General features: G+C 36.9%; 1 long non-coding RNA gene across 2 annotated transcripts in view; it reads left to right on the forward strand.

Moving 5' to 3' along the window:
- The window catches only part of LOC138151872 (uncharacterized), a 74,550-nt gene extending 62,930 nt beyond the window's left edge, over nucleotides 1-11,620 (forward strand). For both annotated transcript variants that reach the window (XR_011165954.1, XR_011165953.1), the window contains 2 exons: nucleotides 10,296-10,537; nucleotides 11,267-11,620. This is a non-coding gene — a long non-coding RNA (uncharacterized lncRNA). The remainder of the gene's footprint in view (nucleotides 1-10,295; nucleotides 10,538-11,266) is intronic.
- The last annotated feature ends 1,082 nt before the right edge of the window (nucleotides 11,621-12,702 follow it).

Consider the following 12,702-nt stretch of genomic DNA (forward strand, 5'->3'; position numbering starts at 1 on the left):
ACCTGCCTGCCTATCTTCTTGTCTTCTATTATCTATCTCTAGAGAAATTTGTATCTGTGATCCAGCCATCATGCATTCCTCTCCCACTTCTGATTCTGATTTTCAGACCTAAGCATCATTACTCATGATCTGTTCACTCTGGAAGTTTCTTCAGCACTTGTGGCTTCTTTTCCTGGAACATCTCTATAACCCAGAGGCCCATTTCTCCCACTGGTGACTTCCTCTTGGAACTTCCCCTTTGAAGAAGGGTCCAGATGGGCCATCCTTTGTTTCTTCCTCAGCTCTGCTTCTAGCTGTCCTGTTTAGGTATCTTCTCCCTTCCCTCCTCCATCCATCAGCTTTTCAGCTCCCTCTCCTTTGCGGTCTTCTCCTTTCAGAATTTATAAACTCCTTGAGTGCAGGAACTATTTTGTTTGTATTTGTTTCCTGGACACTTAGCACAATTCTTGGCACACAGTAAGAACTTTATAAATTCTTGTACGCTTGTGACTGTGAGAAAATCCAGGTAAGAAAGTCCCTCCTCAAATACAGATCCTTGCTTGTTAATAATGTCCAGAGGCTTTTTAGGAAGCTAAATATGGTCACACAGTCAGCCAATAATCATGTATTATGCTCCTACTACTTGTTAGACACTGGGGACACAAAGAAAAGTCAAAAGACTGTCCCTGATCTCAGGTTAACTCACAGTCTAATAAGGGAAACAACAAGGAAACGAAGATATATACAAGATAAATAGGAAATCATTAGCAGAGGGAAAGCACTAAAATGAAGAGGATTGGGAAAGGCTTTCTGGAGAAGGTGTGGTTTTAGTTGGGGCTTGTAGGATGCCTGGGAAACCAGGAAGTAGAGATGAGGAAGGAGTTCATTCCAGGCATGGGAGATAATAAGAAAAGATGTAGGGAGCCTAGAGATGGAATGTCTTGTTTGTGGAACAACTAGGGGGCTGGTTTCACTGAATTGAAGTATACCTGGGAGAATGTAAGGTGTTAGAAGTCTGGAAAGGTAGGAGTGGGGCAAGGTTGTGAAGGGCTTTGAATACTTAACAGAGAATTTTGTATTTGATCCTGGAGGTGCTAAAGGGCCATTGGAGTTTACTGAGTATAAGTTGGCGTGGTAGGAAAATTTTAGGAAAATTGCTTTGGCAGCTAAATGGAGGATAGATTGGAGTGGGGAGAGACTTGAGGCAGGTAGACCCACCAGCTTGCTACTGCAAGAGTCCAGGTGTGAACTGATGAAGGCCTGGACCAGGGTGGGGCAATGTCAGATGAGAGAAGAGGTGAGGGTTGCTGCAGAGGTGAAATCAGCAGGTCTTGGCAGTAGATTGGATATAGGAGGTGAGAGATATTAAAGAATCAGGAATGACACTTAGGTTGTGAACCTTGGGAACTGATGTTTTCCAGAGGTATCACTTGAGCGCAAGTGTTTCTGACTCTGGGCCAGAATTCTACTACATCACACCGGCTTTTCTTGCACATAGTAGATATTAATAAACCTATTGAATGGGGTTAAATACCTATGGTCTTTTTCTTTCTTTTCATAAATCTATATTTTTAGTGTTCAAGTTATCATAAAGCAGATTATATCTAGTAAATGTTGAATTAAAAATGACATCATTCTGTTAGCTATGTTTATTTGAAGGGATCAATTTATTATTTTTTTCATCTAGCTTGCTAATAACACTGTTCATTACAGAAAAATTGATAAGGAGTTCTTATCATAATTTCCAGTTCTCAAGTATTTTTATGTTAGCTCATTGCCGTAAGCAACACACAGGAGGCAAAAACTATAAACCTCCTTTGCAACCTCATTTTTCCATCTGTTTTCATTGAAATGTCAGATATGAAAAGTCTTTAGAGATGAGCAAAAAATTTGGAATGGATTTAGAAACTCCACTAAATCCACTTAATCAGGATCCATAGCTTCATTTTAAATGGTCCCACCAGTTTAAATATTGCTATTTTTCAGTTTCTTTTCTTACTGACAGATTCCTAGGAAAAATGTATCTTCTTGATCTCTTCTCACTTAGTTCTAAACTCCTTGTGATGTGTCTTCTGAGCTCACTGCTAGATTGAAACTCTTCTCTCCATGATTGCCAATTCTCTGTTTTTTAAATTTTACATTCTATTTTCCCCCAATTACATGTAAGAATAATTTTCAACATTCATTTCTAAAATTGAGTTTAACATTCTCTCCCTCCCTTCCTACCTGTCTCATTGAGAAGGCAAGCAATTTGATATAGATTATACATGAATAGTTATGCAGAACTTATTTCCATATTAGCCACATTGTAAAACAAAAACATAGACCAAAATTTAAAAACCCAAGAAATATAAAGTATGAAAAGTATACTTCAATCTGTATTCAGACTTCATCAGTTCTTTCTCCTGAGATGAATAGCTTTTTCATCATAAGTCCTTTAGAGTTGTCTTGGATCATTGTATTGCTAAGAATAGCTAAATCATCCATAGTTGATAATCTTACGATATTATTGTTCCTGTGTACCAGGGGTGGGTCACCTGTGGCCTTGAGGCCACATGGAGCCCTCTGGGTGCTCAAATGTAGCCCTTTGACTGAATATAAACTTCACAGAACAAATCCCAATAAAAGTATCATCTTCCTGTGCAGGATTGTAAACAGTTTAATCTTATTGATCTCCTTATGTTTTTTCTTTCCTGTTTGCTTTTATATGTTTCTCTTTAATCTTGTATTTGTAAGTCAAATTATCTATTCAGCTCTTGTCTCTTCATCAGGAATGTTAGAAAGTCCTCAGGTTCATTGAATACCTATTTTTTCCACTGAAGATTTATACTCAGTTTTGAGCTGAATAGGTGATCCTTGGTTATTATCCTAACTCCTTTGCCCTCTGGAATATCATTATTCCAAGCTCTCTGATGCTTTAAGGTAGAAGGTGCTAAATCTTGTGTTATCCTGACTGTGGCTCCGCTATACTTGGATTGTTTCTTTCTGACTGATTGCAACATTTTCCTCTTCACCTGGAAGCTCTGGAATTTGACATAATATTCCTGGGAGTTTTCATTTTGGGAAACTCTTTTATGAGGTGATTGGTGAATTCTTTCAGTTTCTTTTTTACCCTCTGGTTCTAGAATATCAGGACAGTTTGACAATTTCTTGAAAGATGGTTCTTTTTATTTTCTTTTTGATCATGGATTTTAGCAAGTACAAAAAATTTTAAATTATCTCTCCTAGATCTATTTTCCAGGTCAGTTATTTTTCTAAAGAGCTATTTCACTCAATTCTCTCTTAATTTATAAATCCAATGGCCTTTTCTCACACATCATCCTTTTTAACTTCTCTGCAGCATTTGTCATCGACCATTCTTTTCTCATATATATATATAGTGATGCTTCTCTTTACTTATATGACAGCTCTTTTTCAGGTTTTTTTATTGTTGCTTTTTTGTGTATTGGTTTGTTTCAGAATATATCTATTTAAATTATTCTCCTCCCTCCTCTTGGCTTTTTTTTTTGGTTGAATCTCTAGTACTTTTCATAACCATATTATAAACTCTTGATTTTTTTAGTCATTTATTCATATGAGAAATTTAGGAGAAAAATTGAAAGATTTGTATAATCTATTTTAGAATGAAATTAGCAGAACCAAAAAGTATGTACATTATTTAAAGTATTATAAATGGAAAGTATATTTAAAAGGTGACTTATGGGTAATAGTGATAACCACTTTTATTCCCAAGGAGCAGTCAGTAAACCTCCTTCTCTCTTCTTGGCAGAAAGACAGGGGACTACAGAGGTACAATGTTGAACTAGTTACTATATTATTTTTTTTTCATTGTCAGGCACTTTATTAATTTTTTTTTTGCTTAACTGTTTATCTTTGTTTTAAGGACATTCCAATTCTAGGGTGGGTGGGAATATGTCCAGAAAAGACTGAAATATAGAAACAAAAGATATAAAAATTTCTTTGAAAAATTATCAGTCATTGGGAGACCAGAAGTTTAACCAGTATTCCTGAATTCAAAGTAGTACCTAGAGTAACATTGGTTGCTTAAGAATACTGAAGAATCAGGTTAAGTAGATAATACAATTTCTATAGAATACTTAAAAACAATTTTTCTAGTTTGTTCATTTATAAAAAACAATTTAGCTAGTTTGTTCATTTATGAGTTGCAAACACTGATTTAAAATTCATAAAGAAAAAAATAAAATTCACAAAGAATTATTACCAAAGTCTTGAATTTATTTTCTTAAGTACTAGGTCATTCCATTGAGATAGAGAGAGAGAGAGAGAGAGAGAGAGAGAGAGAGAGAGAGAGAAGAGAGAGAGATCAAATATATATATATATATATATGTGTGTGTGTGTGTGTTGTGTTGTATTAATCACTAGGAATACAAATACAAGCAAAAAGAAAGGCAGTCCTTGCCCTCAAGGATCTTATAATCTCATGGAGGAAGACAACACATAACAAGGAGCTAAAAAGTAGAGGTGAGTGAAGGTTAAGAAATCCAGAGAATTAGAAGTGGGAGTCAAGAGAGGAGAGAGTATAACTGACTTGGGCAAATCCTTATGTAGAGAGGCTGGGGAAGAGCTCACCTACTGAAAGATAGCTGATTGGTAGTCCTTCACAATTACCAATAAATTTCACTTCTGTTAAAAGTTTATCATTTCCATAGGCGCCAAGTGTGGCTATCCCAGCTCTTGTGCTGAGATGTTCTCTTCTAGATGGTATTTTGCAAATTTCTTGCAAATAAACTGTTCAGTAGATAACACACGTATTATAATTTCCTTTTTATAGATGAAGAAACTGAGACTCAGAAGCATTAAGACTTGACCAGGGTCCTGTGATACTTGCTTTTGACATGTATATTGTTGTGATTAAGTAATTTCTTTTTTTTTTTTTTTTTTGCCTTTTGGAGGGTAATTGGGGTTAAGTAACTTGCCCAAGGTTACACGCCTAGTTTTTTTATGTGGGTGTTAAGTGTCTGAGGTCAGAACCGAACTCGGGTCTTCCTGACTCTGGGGCTGGTGCTTTACTCTCTGTGCCACCTACCCACCCTGATTAAGTAATTTCTTAGGGAACAGTCCTTAGCTATTATATAATATATTTTTTTGGCATTGTAATCAGTTCTTCTAAGTCCAGTTCAGTTTGCAATGGTGGTAAATTACACTTGATACTCAACAAATCAAAATAATCAAGTTTACCAATTAAGAGGATTCTTTGTTTTGAATAAGACCTGAGTACAGAGGAAAAAAAAAACCTCAATTTGAGCTTATCCAATTGTTTCATTGCTTCTCTTTCTACAATGCTGTTATTTCTCTTCATTGCTAAGTGTTTTCAGGGACCACTCAAACATTTTCTCTTGAGTCTTACTTTCTGAAGGAATCACTTGGGTCTTTGATTTCATGGCCTTGGGATTCTTCATCTACATCATAATAAATTGGGTAACCAGAAATAACAATAACTAGCTTGGTGTTTTAGTGGCACCATCTCAGTCTTTTAACAGCCATGTTGTTCCCACATGTTCTCACCCACTTTAGAGATCCTTTTATCACTGAATTAAAAAAAAAAAATCTCTGGTGCCCATGACCTTTTATTTAGCAGGGGATTCCTACTAATCTTGTTTCCTTGCAACATTTAACTGGCAGTCAGCCTTCTCAATTATCACAAAAAGTCTAATCTACCCATCCTAGATGTGGCTCCAGCCATGTAACAGACCTCTTATCCTGATACATAAGTCAAATGTGACAATCCTAGTTTCTATTCCTAAGGTAGTATCCACCAAACCTTTTCTTCTATGTACTTTGACTAAAGCAAGAGAGATTTTCCAGAAGTTCAATTTCACTTAATCTATATTTGAATTTAGTGATTTCCTCCAAGAAAGACTCCCTACTCTCAAGAAATTCACAGTTTAATGGGTGGTGGAAGGGGGGAACAACATGCAAAGAGCTATGTTGAAACAAGATGTACACAAGATAAATTGAAAATAAGCAACAATAAGCACTAAGAGGGACCAGGGAAGGTTTTTCATAGAATATGAGTTTGCATCTGGGTCTTGAAGGAAGCTAGGATATGGAGATGAGTAGGGAGAGAATTCCAGGCATAGAGGAATTGCCATTGTCACTTTTGACTCTTTATTCCTAGTGCCTACCACAAAGACTTCCACATAATAAGTACATAATAAATGCTTGTGGAATTGAATTGAATTATCTTCCCCATAAAGCTGAGAATAGATAACTTGGTCAAGTTCCTATGGATAGTAAGTAGTAGAACAGAGTGAAAAGAGAATTCAGTTCTCCTGATTCCAGGTCAGGTTTCTCTCCATTAATCTCTACTACCTGCTTATCTCTAACCTTTAATTTCTGTTACTTTCTGAATTTTACCTCTCCCAACTCTTGGAAAAATCTTGAGTAAAGGGGAAATTCCTTCATACGTATCTTAAGGCATTATACCACATAAGTTTCATCTTTCTTAAAACCCTGCATACTGCTAAAGTGTTATTCTTTTTTTTTCTTTTAGATTTTCTTCTTTTAGGTAAAGAGTCAAAGATTAATTCAATCATAAGGAATTATCACTTTGGGGGTCTTGAAAGTCAACTAAACCATGTTACTTCTTGTCTCTTCCAAACCCAAAATAGATTAGGCTACACTATTTATTTTAATCAGCTAATAGGTGAGTTATAGTGATGTTATTTAGTTGTTATTCATACTTGAGAATGAGTACTTCAATTTTTGTTTTCCATTATAGATGAAATTATTGAGCTTTTTTGGTGGGGGGAGTGGAATAGTCCCATTAAGTCTACAAAAATTAGAATCAAACCAGTGATACAAAAGCCTAGAAATAAATTACAGGACTCAAGTAGATCTGTTATTGAAAAAGACTCATTCTGTCAATACCAACATTTGTTCAGAAGTGGCTGTTATAAACCTGGCATCGCAGTATTCTTTGTTTCTTCAAGTGTGTTGCCAGTGAACAAACCAGACTCCCTTTATTCAGATTTGTTTTCTCATGGGTCTAGCTGATAAAGTTCTCATTTGAGTTATTCTCTATGAATTCATTCCTCAAATCATCCCATCAGTCACCATTTAATCAAATATACCACTGCTCCCAAGTAGCCACTTGAGGAGTAATTTCAATTCCCAAATGACCAAAAAGATATAAATTGTACACTTATCCTAATCAGTGGTCTGTAAGTATTTTTAAAGTAATTACTGGAGACAAGGCCTTATGCTAGATACTAGTGGTACAAAGACTGTGGAAGACTGTGGTCCTCATGGAGCTTATAGTCTAGAAATGTCTGAATTCCAACAAATCAAAGTATTTTCCAACCATACTGGGATTCAGAACTAGAAAAGACGCTGTCAAGAATCTAATCCAAACCCCTTTTAAAAAGTATGACAGGATTGAGCCCCTGAATCATACAGCTAATAAACATCAGAGCCAGTATTTGAACCCCAGGCCTTTATCTTCAAATTCAGTCATTTTTCTACTTGACTACAGGAAAACCTTGATCACAAAGAAAGCAACAAGAAACCCCCCCCCTTTTTTTTGCTAATTTATAAGTCATATTAGCATTTAAGCAGAATTGGTATTGTTTTGAAAACCTCATTTAAAAATTCATTTGTTCAATTAACATAATTTCCTATTACAATAATAATAGGCAACATTCATTTAGGATATACAAAAAAAAAGACACAGTAGTTCCTTTAAGTATCATATAATTTAGTAAGCACGAGGATAAGGAAAGCTTACCAGTGATCCTAATACAAGATAGACTATTTCCAAGACAGAGATTACTTCTCTGCTCAAAATTCTTCATTGGCTCTCAGTTACCTATAAAATGATACAAATTCCTCAGCCTAACATTTAATCAATCAATCAACAAGCATTTATTAAGTGCTTACTATGTGCCAGGAATTGAGCTATGTGCTAGTGATAAAAAGAAAGGAGAAAACAGATCCCAACCTCAAGAAGCTTACTTTCTTATTTGTCTCCCACCAACCTTTCCAAGCATTTCATGTACCTTCCCTTTATATACTCCAAACTGTTCTGCTCCTGTTTGCCAAATGTCACATGCCATGGTGTCCCCAGTTCCTGGGATGCTATCCCTCTCCACTTATACCCCTTAGAATTCCTGCACTGCAGTTTGGGTGCTCCCTCCTTCAGAAAGGTATGGAGTGAGACCTCTGTTTATCATACAGCAATGCAATGACTTTGTATTTGCTTATCTGAGGACAAGTAATATCACTAAAAAGGAGCATGAGTTCCTTGAGAGAAGGTACTGTTATGTTTGTGTCTTTTTTATCCACAGCATCTCAGGCAGTGTCATATATATATATATGTGTGTGTGTGTGTGTGTGTGTGTGTGTGTGTGTGTGTATAAAATAGTGCAGTAGACTTTTATCAAATGGTTGTTCAATCTAATTGATTTGACCACAATCAAGACCAACAAGAGAGTTACAAAATGTTTGCAGAGATTGGAAAGGAAGAAATCCTGCCCAGTTTGAGGAATTAAGGAAGGCTTCATGGAGGAGGTGAACTGGTCCTTGATGAATGGAGTAAGACTTCCACAGTTATAGATACACTTTTGGAAACTGACATCAAGGATATTCTGAACAGTTATTAAATGCTTAAAGGGAAAAAAAGAGATTTTTTTCCTATTTAAACATTCACTATTTTACTATTCAATAATATCCCTATTTCAAAGATTTAGCTATCCATATTTAAGTACTTCAAGGAAAGATTTATCCGGTTACTTGGTGTATTCCATCCATGTTTAGAACATATCCCCTCTTGGTTTTTATGCACAGTCTTTGGGAATTGCAGTGCTGTAAAAGTTTTACCACCCTGGAGTCAGTGTGGTGAGAAGCTACTCCAGATTTGAATGATAGACATGATGTCTATTACTGGGCTCATACTCCAAAGTTGGAAGGATGTGCTTGAACTTGTGGTCCAATGGCATTGTCCATATGAACTTAATGTCACTTTCATATGTCAATGAGTCATTGCGGTTGGATATTGGTGGAGGGATTCGTTATACTGAGGATCAAATCATATCTTAATAGACAAAATCCATCACTCTTACAAATCATGTAAATTTTTTAAACAGAAAAAAGCATGATCCTTATCTCCTGATGTCTTTATAAACATCATGTATAAAGGGCGTTCTGATACATATTACACCAAAGAAGGGAGATGGCATGTCATATTTGGTAAGCAGATAAAAGGCCATTTTGTAGTGTGTAAAAGGGAGTGATATGAAATGTGTAGGAAGGTAGATGGAAGCCAGATTAGAAATGTAAGCTACTGAAGGTCAAGGAATACTTTTGCCTTTCTATCCTCAAAGCTTAGCACAATGCATAGCATATATGAGTGCTTAATAAATCCTTGTTGATTGATTGATTAAAAATCAGACTCAAGATTTTATATTTTTTTATAGGTAATAGGAAGCCACTGGGAACTTCTGAGCAAAAAGTGACAGTCAGATTCCTGCTTTAGGAATATTCTACCTCTTATTAGAGTCATTGGCAATCTTTCTTTATCCTCAATCCTGGGTAAAAACACAGAAGTTCTCACAATGTCCATGCTTTTGTCTGTTAAAGAGCATTACCTCTTTCCTTCATGCCAACCAGCCATGTCATCACTAACCAAGGGATGATGTGTTGAGTGAAGAATGTATAAACCAGATGGTCACCCCAGACATGACCTTCAAAACAAAATTCTCATTTCATTTTAGCGGCCCTAAGCATATTAACCAGCCCAGAGCATTCTTCTGAAAAGGAAAATATGGTCACCACTGGCTGGGTTGTTTCTGAGTGGAGTGTGAATGTGGCCACTGCAGGCTTTGACTTTGTCCTCACATAAAGGGGGCACTGTAATTCCAGGTTCTCATGCTCACAGTCTTCCTTTCAGAAACAATAGGGCTTCATGCCATTGAACAGTTCACAGCTGCCCCAGTATATTTCAGCAATAGGAATACCCTGGAGCATTCTGCTGGGATAGAGAGCCAGCCAGACCGTTTGTCAGCTCAGGTAACAGAAACACTGTCCAAAGTATTTTCACTCAGTCAGACTCATGTTCAAGCAGAGTTTCTGAGGCTTATGTTTTGGCAGACACTCCTCTGGTTACCAACCAGCATCAGAAAGCTTCCCTGTGTAGCTCTTTCCCTCAGGATATACCATTCTGAGACATCTATAGAGATCAGTTCTCAGAGGCCAAAGCCTGCCCATGGAGAGATACCACTAATTTCCATTTCAAGTCCATGCATGTGCCTATCTGAAGATTGCATTTTTTTCTTTTTTTTTTTTTAATCTCCCTCAGGTGAGAAAGAACCTGAAGCGTTGTTTATCTCTCTGTTGGGAGGAAAACAGTCTGAGGGTATCAGCTCGATTCCTTCCTTTGCTCCTGGCTTCCAAAAAATACACCCACATGGAGAATATATCCATTTAATTGTTTGTTAGAATTTCAAGGCTTCAGAAATACCCTACTGGACATCTTCCAGAAGTAAGGCAGAGCTGCACACTATTCTTCAGTGATATAATCCTTCATAGACTTAGGAGAAGGTAAGGCCAACCTGAATGTCACATGCTTACAAGTCATTAATGGTACTGTATGCATTGTTAATAGGGTAGAGAATCAATATTCTTGTTATCTACAGGGAAATGCATAATTAACACAGTCAGTCTATTCTGCTTATTTGGTCAGACCTTTTCAGGGCTGTATCCCAAAGTCTAATTTAAAATGCCACAGATATTTGGAGAAGACCCGGGGCTCTTAACCTAAGGTTCACAGACCCCCAAGAGAAAGAAGCAGGGAGAGATTTCAGGATATCTATGAGCCTGGAACTTTTAATATTTTGATACTTATATTTGAATATAATTGCTTTCCTTTGCCATACTACATATTTTATGGATTAAAAAATAAAACAACCTTCCCCCCCCCCCCACCTAAGGAGTTCCTAAGATTCACTAGACTTCCAAAGGGGTACAGGAAAGATTGAGAACCCCTGAGCTAATCTCTAATATATCATCATTCCCATCCATAAACATTGACATCCAGTCTGAGTACATGGAAAAGGATTAGAGGTGCTATTCACTTTATAGAGGATTATTTTTATAAGGTCTATGATCACAAGATAATAAACATGAATTTGACAGATAAGTAGGAAGGAGAGGGATGTCTCTGATCCTTCAAATATTTTTTGCATAGCTTAGGCCTCGGTCTACTTAAGGCACTGTTTTTCAATCCAAACTGTATTGCTTGACCTCAAATCTATTTTGCTCTTTTTCCAGATCTTTGCCTATGCTAGAAGATGGTAAAGCAAGACGGAAACATGCCCAGCAATGACTCACGAGCAGTCAATTAGGAGACTTGTGTCTAAAACTCCAGTGCTAAGGCAGAAAAGAATATTTTTAAACAAAAGCTTAAGGAAAACGTTTCCAAAGGTAGAATTTGGCCAGAGAGTAGGATAATGACTCCTACAACCATATGGACTAATTAATGTCTTGCCTAAAAAGGTGTTTACATGTTGATACCAAGTTCTCCAAATCACATTTTAAAATTTTATCTACGTTATTAACATTTTCCCATCACTTTAATAGTCTGGACAATTAACAAAACAATAAATCAAGCCCCAATTTTTAGTATTTGCCAATTAATGGAGTATGTAAGTGCTTACACTGAAAATTTAACAATCAACTCTCCATATCCCATAGGAGCAGACCTTAGCACACTTCTCTCTCTCTCTCTCTCTCTCACACACACACACACACAACTAGGGAAGAAAGGGGTTCTCTGTCATTTATGGAATTGAACTTAGTTTCATTAAATATAAAATTATTTTCCCTAGGATCTTTATGGCTTGACTAAGGGAAACAAACAAACATATATTTATAGATCTACATTTTTATCTAAATGTCCTAACTAACAGCAAGTTAGTTATTCATAATAGTTAATCCAATAGTCCTGTATAGACCTAATTTAGTTACATAATGCAAATTAAAAAAAACACAACAACTTGCTGTGTGCTTAAGTCTCACTTATGAAAAATAAAAGGGTCAGCTTGTTATGGGTAGAGCTTGGGGAGATGGAGAATTAAGATGTCCCTATTATAATTTGAGGGGAACCTGGGACTCAAGGGTTTAATTGGGAGATAGAGGATGGGTGGTAAGATGGCCACCAAAGTTGGAAGGAGAGAACTGCCAGTAGAAGGCTATAGAGCATGGCCTCCCAGTGTCCAGAGCAGTAGAAAATTACTATTGGGAGATGTTTAAAATCAGATAATAGGATGTAAAACACCATGTAAACATCAACTGTGGCCACTGTGATAATGATCAATCAGTCAACGAGCATTTATTAAGGCTCCACTGTATGCCAGCTGCTTGGCTGCTTGATGTAGCAGCTTCCATTGGATCTACTGCTTCTGGTATCACCTCTGCTATTGTTGCTGCCTTTGAGGACCCAAGTCCCTTCAGCTCTTCGAGGAGAACAGCGTGGGCTGACGGAGATGATTACTTGTGGCAATCCAGAACAGGTACGATGGAGTCAAGCAGTCAAACCCATTTCTTAAAAACTGGTAGATTGGATCTTAAAGGGGCCCATTCAGGTGAGGCTCTGACATAGGCTCTGAGAGGTCCTGGGTTAATACAAGAGGGCTAGAAAAAAGCCCAAAGCCTCAGGCATGCCAGAGAGTTTTGTTTTTCTAATGATCTATGCTACTTGGTTTCCA

Source organism: Petaurus breviceps, unplaced genomic scaffold, assembly GCF_028583685.1.
Source record: "Petaurus breviceps papuanus isolate PSGF00001 unplaced genomic scaffold, PetGlider_PUasm1.0 90919, whole genome shotgun sequence".
NCBI lineage: Eukaryota > Metazoa > Chordata > Mammalia > Diprotodontia > Petauridae > Petaurus > Petaurus breviceps.